We start from the raw sequence: 9,977 nt of genomic DNA on the forward strand, positions 1-9,977 counted from the left end.
GAAACGGATGCCACCCTCATAGCATAGCACGAGTGGCGAGATAACAAGAAAGAGATACATCTTGATCTGGAGCCAAGGCTCGAAACCAAGACGTACCTAAAATAAACTCAGAGTCGCCATCCATGGATAGGCCATGGAACCCCAAAATCAAATCCTCTGTGCAATGGATAACCAGAAATATATATGGGCTTGTGTCTGATTAGGAATGGAGAAGGACCGAAGAGCACCCCCAATTCGTCCGAGTGCAAGCACTTAGTCTCTTATGCCATTTTCATTAACTCCAAAGAATTTTGGGTAAAAATCATGTGAAATGGGAACAAATATCCCCGAGTGAACGTCTACCTAATCATGCGTGACTCGGGGATGAAATCATAAACATACATAAAATAAAATGAAAGATGTGTCGCCTAAGCACAGCTAGGTTATAAGTGACATACCTAAATGGTGTCTAAGTTCTGGTGCACAAACATATGCATGCTACATCTAAAGGTATAAGGTCTGCGCATGAAAGTAAGAAAACATAGCAAAACACATGACATAACAAATCCTAAGACTCTAACGATTAAGCCCGAGTCCTCAGATGGTCTGATATTCATCCAAAGAAGCCTACGTATCCCCGCCTCCCTAAGAATCAGAGCAACGTAGTTCTTCGTGCCTATTCTAAGCTATGATGTCTAAGACACCTAGACCTCTATCCTAGACTCGATCTAAAAGACCAGACTAGTTATTAAAGCTTCTTGAGCGATTATTTAAATTCCAGTGAATTGCAGATTTTAGGACACCCTATATGCCCTAACTAAATGCAAGTGATTCCTACAACCTATGTGTAACTAGGCTGTGTTCCCTGAGGAAAACAAAGGGTGGACTAACATATCCTATTCTAGTCGTCACTCGACGATGTGGATCGCCAACTGACCGGATAGAGGTGTTCCTATAACTCTAGGACAAACCCTTAACTCTAAAATAAACACAAACAAGCACATAACAAATCAAAGACTAAAATCAAAGACAAACCCCTAACTCTAAAACTCTCTATCTAGGACAAAGTCCTAACTCTAGAGGAAGATCTTTTCTAAATCAAGGTTTTAAAGTTGCTTATTCAAAAAGATTGAAAAATTCTATTTGAAAAAGTTTGGCTGGACTTGGGATATGGATCCCAAGCTGTACTACGTACCTCGTGAAAGAGGATCAAGCCAACGTAGTTCGAAACGAACTTTCCTAATTACTACTTCTAAAACACTCAATACTTTAGGCTTTTTTAAGGTTTTCAAATATTTTTTATGTTTTAAATTTCTAATGTTTTTGAGTTTTAAATGTTTCGATGATTTTTAGATTTTAAAGCTTTTCCAATATTTTTTTGGATTTTTATGGTCAAAGACCTAAGGGAATACACAAAGCAACACCCTAGGGTCAAACCCTAGGGCAAATAGGGGAAACCCCTAAACTCGGTAATCTAATGCCAAAGGCAAGGAAATAAAAGAACCTCAGGAGGCAAAGCTCTAATGAGACTGTGCTAGTCTCTAATAAAGAAGAACGACGACAACACTAAGGAGAAACTCCCAACTAATAACACTATCAAAAGCGAAGGTAAATGAGTAAAAGACTCTAATAATACCAACAAAAGAACGAATGAGTCAAAGGCTCTCTAATAATACTCCTAAAAGGACAAATGAGTCAAGGACTTTCTAATAATACCACTAAAAAGGATAAATGAGTCAAAGACTCTAATAATGCCACCACAAAGATGAACGAGTCAAAGACTCTCTAATAATAGCACCTAAAGGACGAATGAGTCAAAGACTCTCTAATGAAACCACCAAAAGAATGAGTCAAAGACTCTCTAATAAAACTACCAAAACAGAGGATGAATGAGTCAAAGACTCTTTAGAAAAGAGTACTAAAGGAACAAATGCGTCAAAGACTCTCTAATAAAGCCACCAAAAGGACAAACGAGTCAAAGACTCCTAATAATACTAAAAGGACAAATGAGTGAGAGACTCTCTAATAACACTATCTAAAAGGAGAATGAGTCAAAGTCTCTCTAATCACTACTTCCAAAAGAACAAAGGAGTCAAAGACTCGCTCCAGAAGGAGGGGGAGACTCTAACATGAGGCTGGATAAGCCTCCTAAAGAAGAAACTCTCTAAATGAGACCAGGCTTGTCTCCAAATACGGGCTCTATAAATGAGGGGGGGCATGCCTCCTATGCACAAAGGCGGACTCCAAGTATCCCTATCATCGCCCTTGCAATGAATAGGCACGGCAACTAATAGACTGAGTTGGTCTTTAACTAGCAAGGGTACAAGTAGGGGAGGTTCTAAGCAACGAGGCTGAGCAAGCCTCCTATGAGCTAACTTTCTACAAAGGTATATTCCCTAAGGATAGATTCTAAACAAGGCATGTCTCTAGAGGAGGAGTGCCTAACGAGACAAAGTATATCTCCTAGCAGGGGTCCAATTTCTACCGGTGTCTAAAAGACTAGTAAAGTCTACTATACAAAGGAGGGTAACACTACTTGGACTGAGCAAGTCCCCCAGGGATGGGCCTTTTTCTATAGAGACACAACTTGTCTCTCTAAAATGGGAGGCTCCGACTATCGCCATCATTGCCTGGCATATGAATTTTATATAATCCAAATAATAAGAGCATACTAAGAATGATACTATTTTCTTAAAGTTATAAACAACTCACTGCTACAGCAAAAGCAATCTAATGCTACACAACTATCATGATCTAGTATGGCTTTGTAAACTGGAGTGATATCATTGTCAAAACATAAGCAACAACTATGCTTACAAAACAATTATGAATTATGAACCATACTAATTTCTCATTTAAAAGCTGTGCATCAAAATTTAGCCCTTGGTTAACATCATAAAACATCACTGCGAGCCTCAGAACAAAATAACCACTTCCATAGCAGTGATTAATGGTTGAATGACATCGAGTATCTCCATGTCATCATTTTACAAATAAGAATAGCTGCCAAATCAATATGATACTTAACTGGGTTCACATTACCCCATCATACCATCTGCTCATGCGACTCAACAACTTATCACCAAAGAAAATAAGCTATATCTTACTCTATAGTCTTTCCAACCATATAGTATATATGTACAAGCATTTGGACTGAACCCATGTGATTACAGAAATTAAACAAAGCCAATATTTCCTACTAATAGTGCCAAAATGGGCACTACTTGTCCCGGTAACTATACCAAAAACCAAAATCCTCCTTTACTGCTAAATCATTTTGCCAAAATAACTGTCAATCTATTTGCAAGACAATTAAAAATCCAAATTTGTGTAATTAATAGGGTCTCAAAAATAAGAGTGAAGAACGGGTACCGACATGATATTATGACTCTTAACACATGTAAACACTCATACATTTACACACTTTTTCCCAATCTTTCACAAGTATACACTCACATATATAGATGCACCTACACGCAGACATATCTAGTTATAGACCTATTCAAGATAAAATTAAAGCCTACAACCACATTTCATAATTGTTATTTGAACATATACAAAAGAAATCAATTTTTAACACATAATGACATACATGAAAATTGAAAATGTGAAAATATGAACTAAAACAAAAAAAAATCATGAAAGTTCATGTACCAACATAACATTACAATAGTAACCTCAATTATCATGCATCTTACTTTTTCTTATCAGCACAGTCATGAAAAACTACCCCTACAACCATTCCTCCACAACAACAAGGTATCTTGCCTTTTCTTATTAACCCAGCCATAAGAGACTACTTTTATACTCCTAGCCAATACAGTTGAAACAAGTTCGCACTAAACATTACAAACAAATACATATTTAGACTAAAACAGGTTTGAATGGAACACATGTGAGTATAAAGGCATATGAATGACAAATTCTTTCAATAATGTTCTAAAAAGGCCAAATCATTTATTCCCTATTACTCACTTTATAAAATTTCAAATTCCATGAATATAAAGCAAATTACGTTCTTTGTAAACTTTTACAAATTATCTAATTAATTGAAACCTCAAATCCACATAAACTAATTGAAATATGAAAAAATATGAAAAACAAACTATCATTTTCTCACCAGTTCAACACAGTCACACCACTCACACTTCTAGCTATAAATCATCAGAACTTCTAAAATTTTTTTTTTTTTAGAAAGAAATCAACTCTTGGTTCCACTGTACACTAGTTAAATGAATACATGTACGAAACAAAGCTTGTACTGTACTAACAGTAAACTGAATTATAAACTCGAAACACTCATCTGCACACATCATTACATGCACACCTATACGCTCATGTACACATTCACTTACACACCCATAGGGGCTGAATTTAATGCAAAACAGGGACTGGCTTTGTGACACAGAAAACATAGCTGAAATGTAGGTAAATGAGTTGTCTTTGTAACACAAAACAGGGGCTGAAATGTAGGTGAATGAGCTGTCTTTGTAACACAAAACAGTTGCCAAATGAAGGTGAATAAGCTGTCTTGCTAGCAACCATGCCCTTTCACCTCAATTTAAATGGGTGTGGAGTCAAATTAGGAAAGCTATGGATAATGCGCACTCTACCCAAATCGAAATCAGCAAGCAAAGCCCTGGCCATAATATGATAATATCATAATACTGAATTTGGCATACAAGAAGGTAATCTGGAAGACTATCTCACAATCATCTGCACATGGATACACACATACATACATCTATTACACAGATACATAGTCATAGACACAGATGCAGTCCCACACAGAGCCATTCTCAATGTACACACAGGTACATATTTATACACTCATGCACATGCATGCACTCAATATTACGATATCTATAATGAAGCATATCCATGCTCTTCATAGGTAATTAATTGAATAGAAGTGGGTCAGACACTTAGTTAGTAAGAGAAAATGATATAAACTTTATTATCACCATTTAAAGACCCAAGGCTGTCCAAGGAAGTCATATAAGGACTACCTTGTCAAAGCTTTGCTAACCCTACTAGGAACATGGCACATATATATGGACACGGGGCTCTTGGTCTGGCAGACTAATAATGCATGGCTTGGACTTATGGACTTCATTTGAATTTATGACGCTGATCGCTCCAATTACCAAACATAAGATCAACGAATCACAACACAACAAAAGGATGCACACCTACAGATTTCCATAAGTCTTATCATATTTTTTATAATAGTAAATGTTAGCCCAAGGGTTCCCCATGGGTTCACTCAATCACCTTGTTTTGATGATTAACAAATGCAAATTGATTAGTCATTTATGGACTAATTATTTGCCTTGAGTGTTGTGCTTTAGACAGGTCCTACACAAGTCAAATCATACTAGCACACACCTTGTTGGCCTATGCCTGAAGATGAACCAACCAATGGACAAAGGAGCTAGAGCATTCTTGGACAAATCACACCTTGGAGGATCCACCAAGGAGAAGCTCAACATCATCCATATCAAGCATTGAACATACAGAGAAGTTTATGAAGGCCAACGCTGGAGGATCAAGAACCTAATGCAAAGGATCAAGGAGCTTGTACTACAACTTGAAGATGTCAAGCTTGGAAGCTCAACCATAGAAGATCCCAGCTCAAGAAAAGAGTTCAAGAGAGTGATAGAAATGGTAGAATGTATTCCTATTTCTCTTGCATTTCCTCTTGTCAAGGCACATTGTTTTAAACCCCTAAACTAGTGAAAAATCATGTTTTTCAAAGAGACTACAACACACCCTTAGAGCCTAATTGGATTACTGAATGACCATGTGGTGTTCCATCATTGTGGAACTCTCATGACATTCCATTTAACATGATAAAATTGAGTTCCAAAAGCCTAAAACAAAACAGCTCTAAAAACAGGAATATCTTGCTGTTCATAGGCTTCTCGGAACTCCGAGATTTTTCTCGGAGCTCTGAGCTCGGAACTCCGAGAGTTTTCTCGGAACTCCGAGAAATGGTCCAGGGAATGAAATTTCAATTTCTGGCCATTTTCTCGGAACTCCGAGGATATGTCTCGGAACTCCGAGAAATGGTCCAGTAGTATTTTCCAACTTCTGGCCGTTCTCTCGGAACTCTGAGAATTTGTCTCAGAACTCCGAGAAATTTTCGGAGCTCCGAGAATGGTTCTCGGAACTCCGATAACACTACGAACTCAAAAATTATAGCCGTTGGAGGACCAACGGCTAGTTTACTGTTTGACCTGAAAATTGTTGTTTTGCCCCTAAAACGGTAATATTGTGTTGGGAACTTATATATACCCATTGTATGGGTTCAAAAGATTTGATGAACATGTTCTAACCTTAACAAACCCTAGAAACTTATTTGCAACCATTTTTGGGTTAATATTTCTCACCAATCCATGGTGCCTTGATTTTGGAAAAATCATTTGAGATTGGTTTAGGCTTAAACTTATTTATTCTTGAGAGCATCCTTGGAGCTTCAACTTGCATTGTAGCCTACATAGAGGCAAAGCATTTATCTTCTTCTTTATTCAATCGGTGGCAAGGGCATCCGTCGTTTTTAATTCCCCTGGGTGAAGCGCTTAGAACTCGGCGGAGAAGGAGAGTCATTGTAAAGGTGGAAGGGAATCCTTATTTAATTCCCTTGGATTGTAAAAGCCTTGGAGCCGGGCGTCGTGGAGGTCTCAATAGTAGAAATCCTCAAGTTCGACCTTGAGAAGAGTGGAGTAGGCTGTTTGCCGAACCACTATAAATCTCTGTGTCACTTGTGTGATTGGTATTTCTCTCACTCCCTCTCACTCTCTTATTTGATTATTTGTGCATAGAATTGAGTGAGTAGTTAGCATTGATAATCAACCTAAATATATTAACCTTGCTAACTAAGCTATTAAAATTACCTAATTAAGTTTGATAATAAACAAGTGTTTTGAACTTATATTAATTTGTAATATTGTTTAAGTTTAACTATTTCAAACTTAATTAAACAAGGGATAAGTCTTGGGTGAAATCTTAGGAAAAGTTTTTAAAAGGTAAAGGTTTTATAAACATCCTATTCACCCCCCCCCTAGGTTGCCAAACCAAGTCACTCCTTGGATTTCAGTAAAACAACCATGAAAGTAAACAGCATGTCATGAACTCAGCTCCAAAACCTTTGCAAAATTAACACAAGAAATTTTTGTAGCTGCCCATAAAACAGAAATTACAAATTGAATTGATGCAGAAAACCAATGCCATCATACTCATTCATAAATTTTTTTAGCTATGATGATGATGACCTATTCGGATAACAATGAAACCATATCCCTATATAGCAGATTCACCTTGACTTCCTCTATTTTCTCTTGAAAACATTATAGCACCAAAATCCAAGATAAAAGGAGTTTAACCCAGCAAAGCAATTCAAATAAGAAATCACATCTTATTATCATAACATTTGAGATTAAGTATAGATGCATATAACCACAACTCACATGGGGATTATGGATAACATCCCAATAATCGATTAACGAGCAATTAAGACCAAGGGAACAATAAAAAAAGGAATGAGCAATACAACAATCAAGCTCTTTAACTACAAAAGTGATCTAAACATCTTGGAAATTCTGCCACTAGATTTAGATATAGAAGGCAAAATGGAATGAACTTGCAACAATTTTATGTCTGTATGATATTTATATCATCAACATAACCTCACGCGGATTTCTATTAACCTCCAGATGCTAAGAAAGATGAAGAAATCGATTAATTGAAAAGGAAACCATTGAATTAAAATAGGAATAAAGCAAGAATCAAAAGAAGAATCGCAGATCTATAAATTCCACATCGATTTCAAACTAGAATCAAAGCGTTAATCACTGTGGGACCCGATCCCGCGAGAGGGGGTGGGGCACGAGCCGCCACGATCTCCCTTGGTCTCTCGTACCCACGCGATTGGCATGTGCTCTTTTAGTATTGATTTTAATTCGTCTTTTATGTGAACTTAGGATTACTAAGGCAATCCGAATTCCACACAAAAGAAGCTGACAGAGTCGCCACCTAGATGCGGGATCTAGGACCCATAATTAACCAGAAATCTAGACTCGCTACCTGGTTACAAGAATGGAAGGTATGGGAAATTATCCACCACATGCACCATTCCTGCCCGATAATCAGTCTTCGATTCCAAAAGTTAACTCTTTTAAATTTATTTTAAATGGCTCATTCAACTCTTTGTTAGTGTGCGAACTATGTGACATGCATCCTATGATCTAATTTCAATGTGAATCCTAAATGTGTATTTTGATTTCTTAATTTGTTTGAATTCAATCTAAGTGAAAGTTCTCCTAGAATTCTAATTTCAGGGAAAGTCCTAAGTGATTTAATTAAGAATTTACAAGAAAATTAATATACAAAACCCCACAATTTGTTGTGGAGCCGACTCGCGGTTGGTATGCCATCAGACATCCAAGCTGCCTACGTACCCAAGCCTCACTAGGATCAGAGTCGACGTAGTTCGGTGCACCTAAGCTAAGCTACTTATGCCTAACTCGACTAAGACACCGACCTAGACGGGATTGACTGTTTCAACAGTTTTAGGAGAAGTTATTTAATTCAAGTTGAGGATTTTATTATCCTAGGATTTCATGTAAGATGCTATATGATTCTTATCTAAATGCAAGTTATTCCTTAGACTAATGCAGGTTAGCCTACATCCTAGTTTACTAGGCTTGTCCTAGGGAAAGATTGGGCGACTAGTGTAACTAGACCTATGGTACGGTTGCTATCCATAGCAAGCGTCCGTGATGAGGCTGGACTCCTAACTCTAGGACTCCCTAAAACCTAAGACTCCCTAAAACCTAGGACACGACCTGACACCAGTGTTCCTAAATTGGGCTCTAATGGTTCTTATATCGGAAACCATAATCCAATGGTTCCGAAAGACTCGAGACAAATCGATTCAAGTTCTTGAAGTTAATGAATTTCAGATTTCAAGGATTTTCAGTTTCTGGACATTTAAGGATTACCAATGGCTCTAGGGTTCACCAATTTCGGCCTAGAATAACATCCAAGGAAGGGAATCGTGCGCTCTTTCCTTGTTCAATTTAATACTTAAGTTATAGCATCTTATTGCCTGGCATATCTCAGGATTTCCGTGGACAGTAACCTCGGAGCCAACAACATGCTATAGCTTAAATGTTCAAATTGTCAAAGATCGAGTGCAATAGGGATACGATTATGGATGCACTGACCATTTTTCCAGGGAAATCTAAAGATCCTAAAATTTCTGTTTCAATGGATTTAGGAATCAATATGTGACAAAAATTCAAGGTTCTTTAGAAACTTTATGATGATTTTTAATTAATTTCGAATTTTCAATGGATTTTATCAATTTTAAACCATATGAGTGATTTTACAAGTGAAATTATTGCAAATGAGTTCGAAATGAATTGAAACTTCTACAGCAGCAAGAAATAATGGGATTTAGCTTACTGGAAGATTTTTACAGATTTTTACATTCAGTTCATATTTAATTTTGATTTAACAATAACGAGATCAAATTGCAAAAATAACACAGAAACTACTAGAAATAGAAATCTAAATTCATTGAAATTTCTACAGTAGTAAGATATAAGTACAAATAGCATGCTGTGAGATTTTCATGAATTGTAGAAACTCTTTACTATCAATTTCGGATTTTTAAATTTTCAAACCAGATTATGAATTAACACTACATCCCATAGGAAAAAAGATCCAAATAAATTGAAAATTTTACAACAGCAAGAAATATAAAATATAAGACTACTGTTAAAATGTTGTGAATTTTAATGGTGATCTGATGTCAGTAAAAATTCTCACAAAATCTGATAAGTTTCAAAGAAAGCATTAAATAATATATCAAACAGAATCCAAATATTCTTAAACATTCATGGTAGAATGTATCAGTACCATATTATTTTCTCACGAAATTTCATTAATTTTGGAATCCATTTAGTATATATTTTATTTTTCTTCGTCGAAAA

Source organism: Tasmannia lanceolata, unplaced genomic scaffold, assembly GCF_043159265.1.
Source record: "Tasmannia lanceolata isolate RefF3 unplaced genomic scaffold, GAP_Taslan_0.1 ptg000031l, whole genome shotgun sequence".
NCBI classification, from domain to species: domain Eukaryota; kingdom Viridiplantae; phylum Streptophyta; class Magnoliopsida; order Canellales; family Winteraceae; genus Tasmannia; species Tasmannia lanceolata.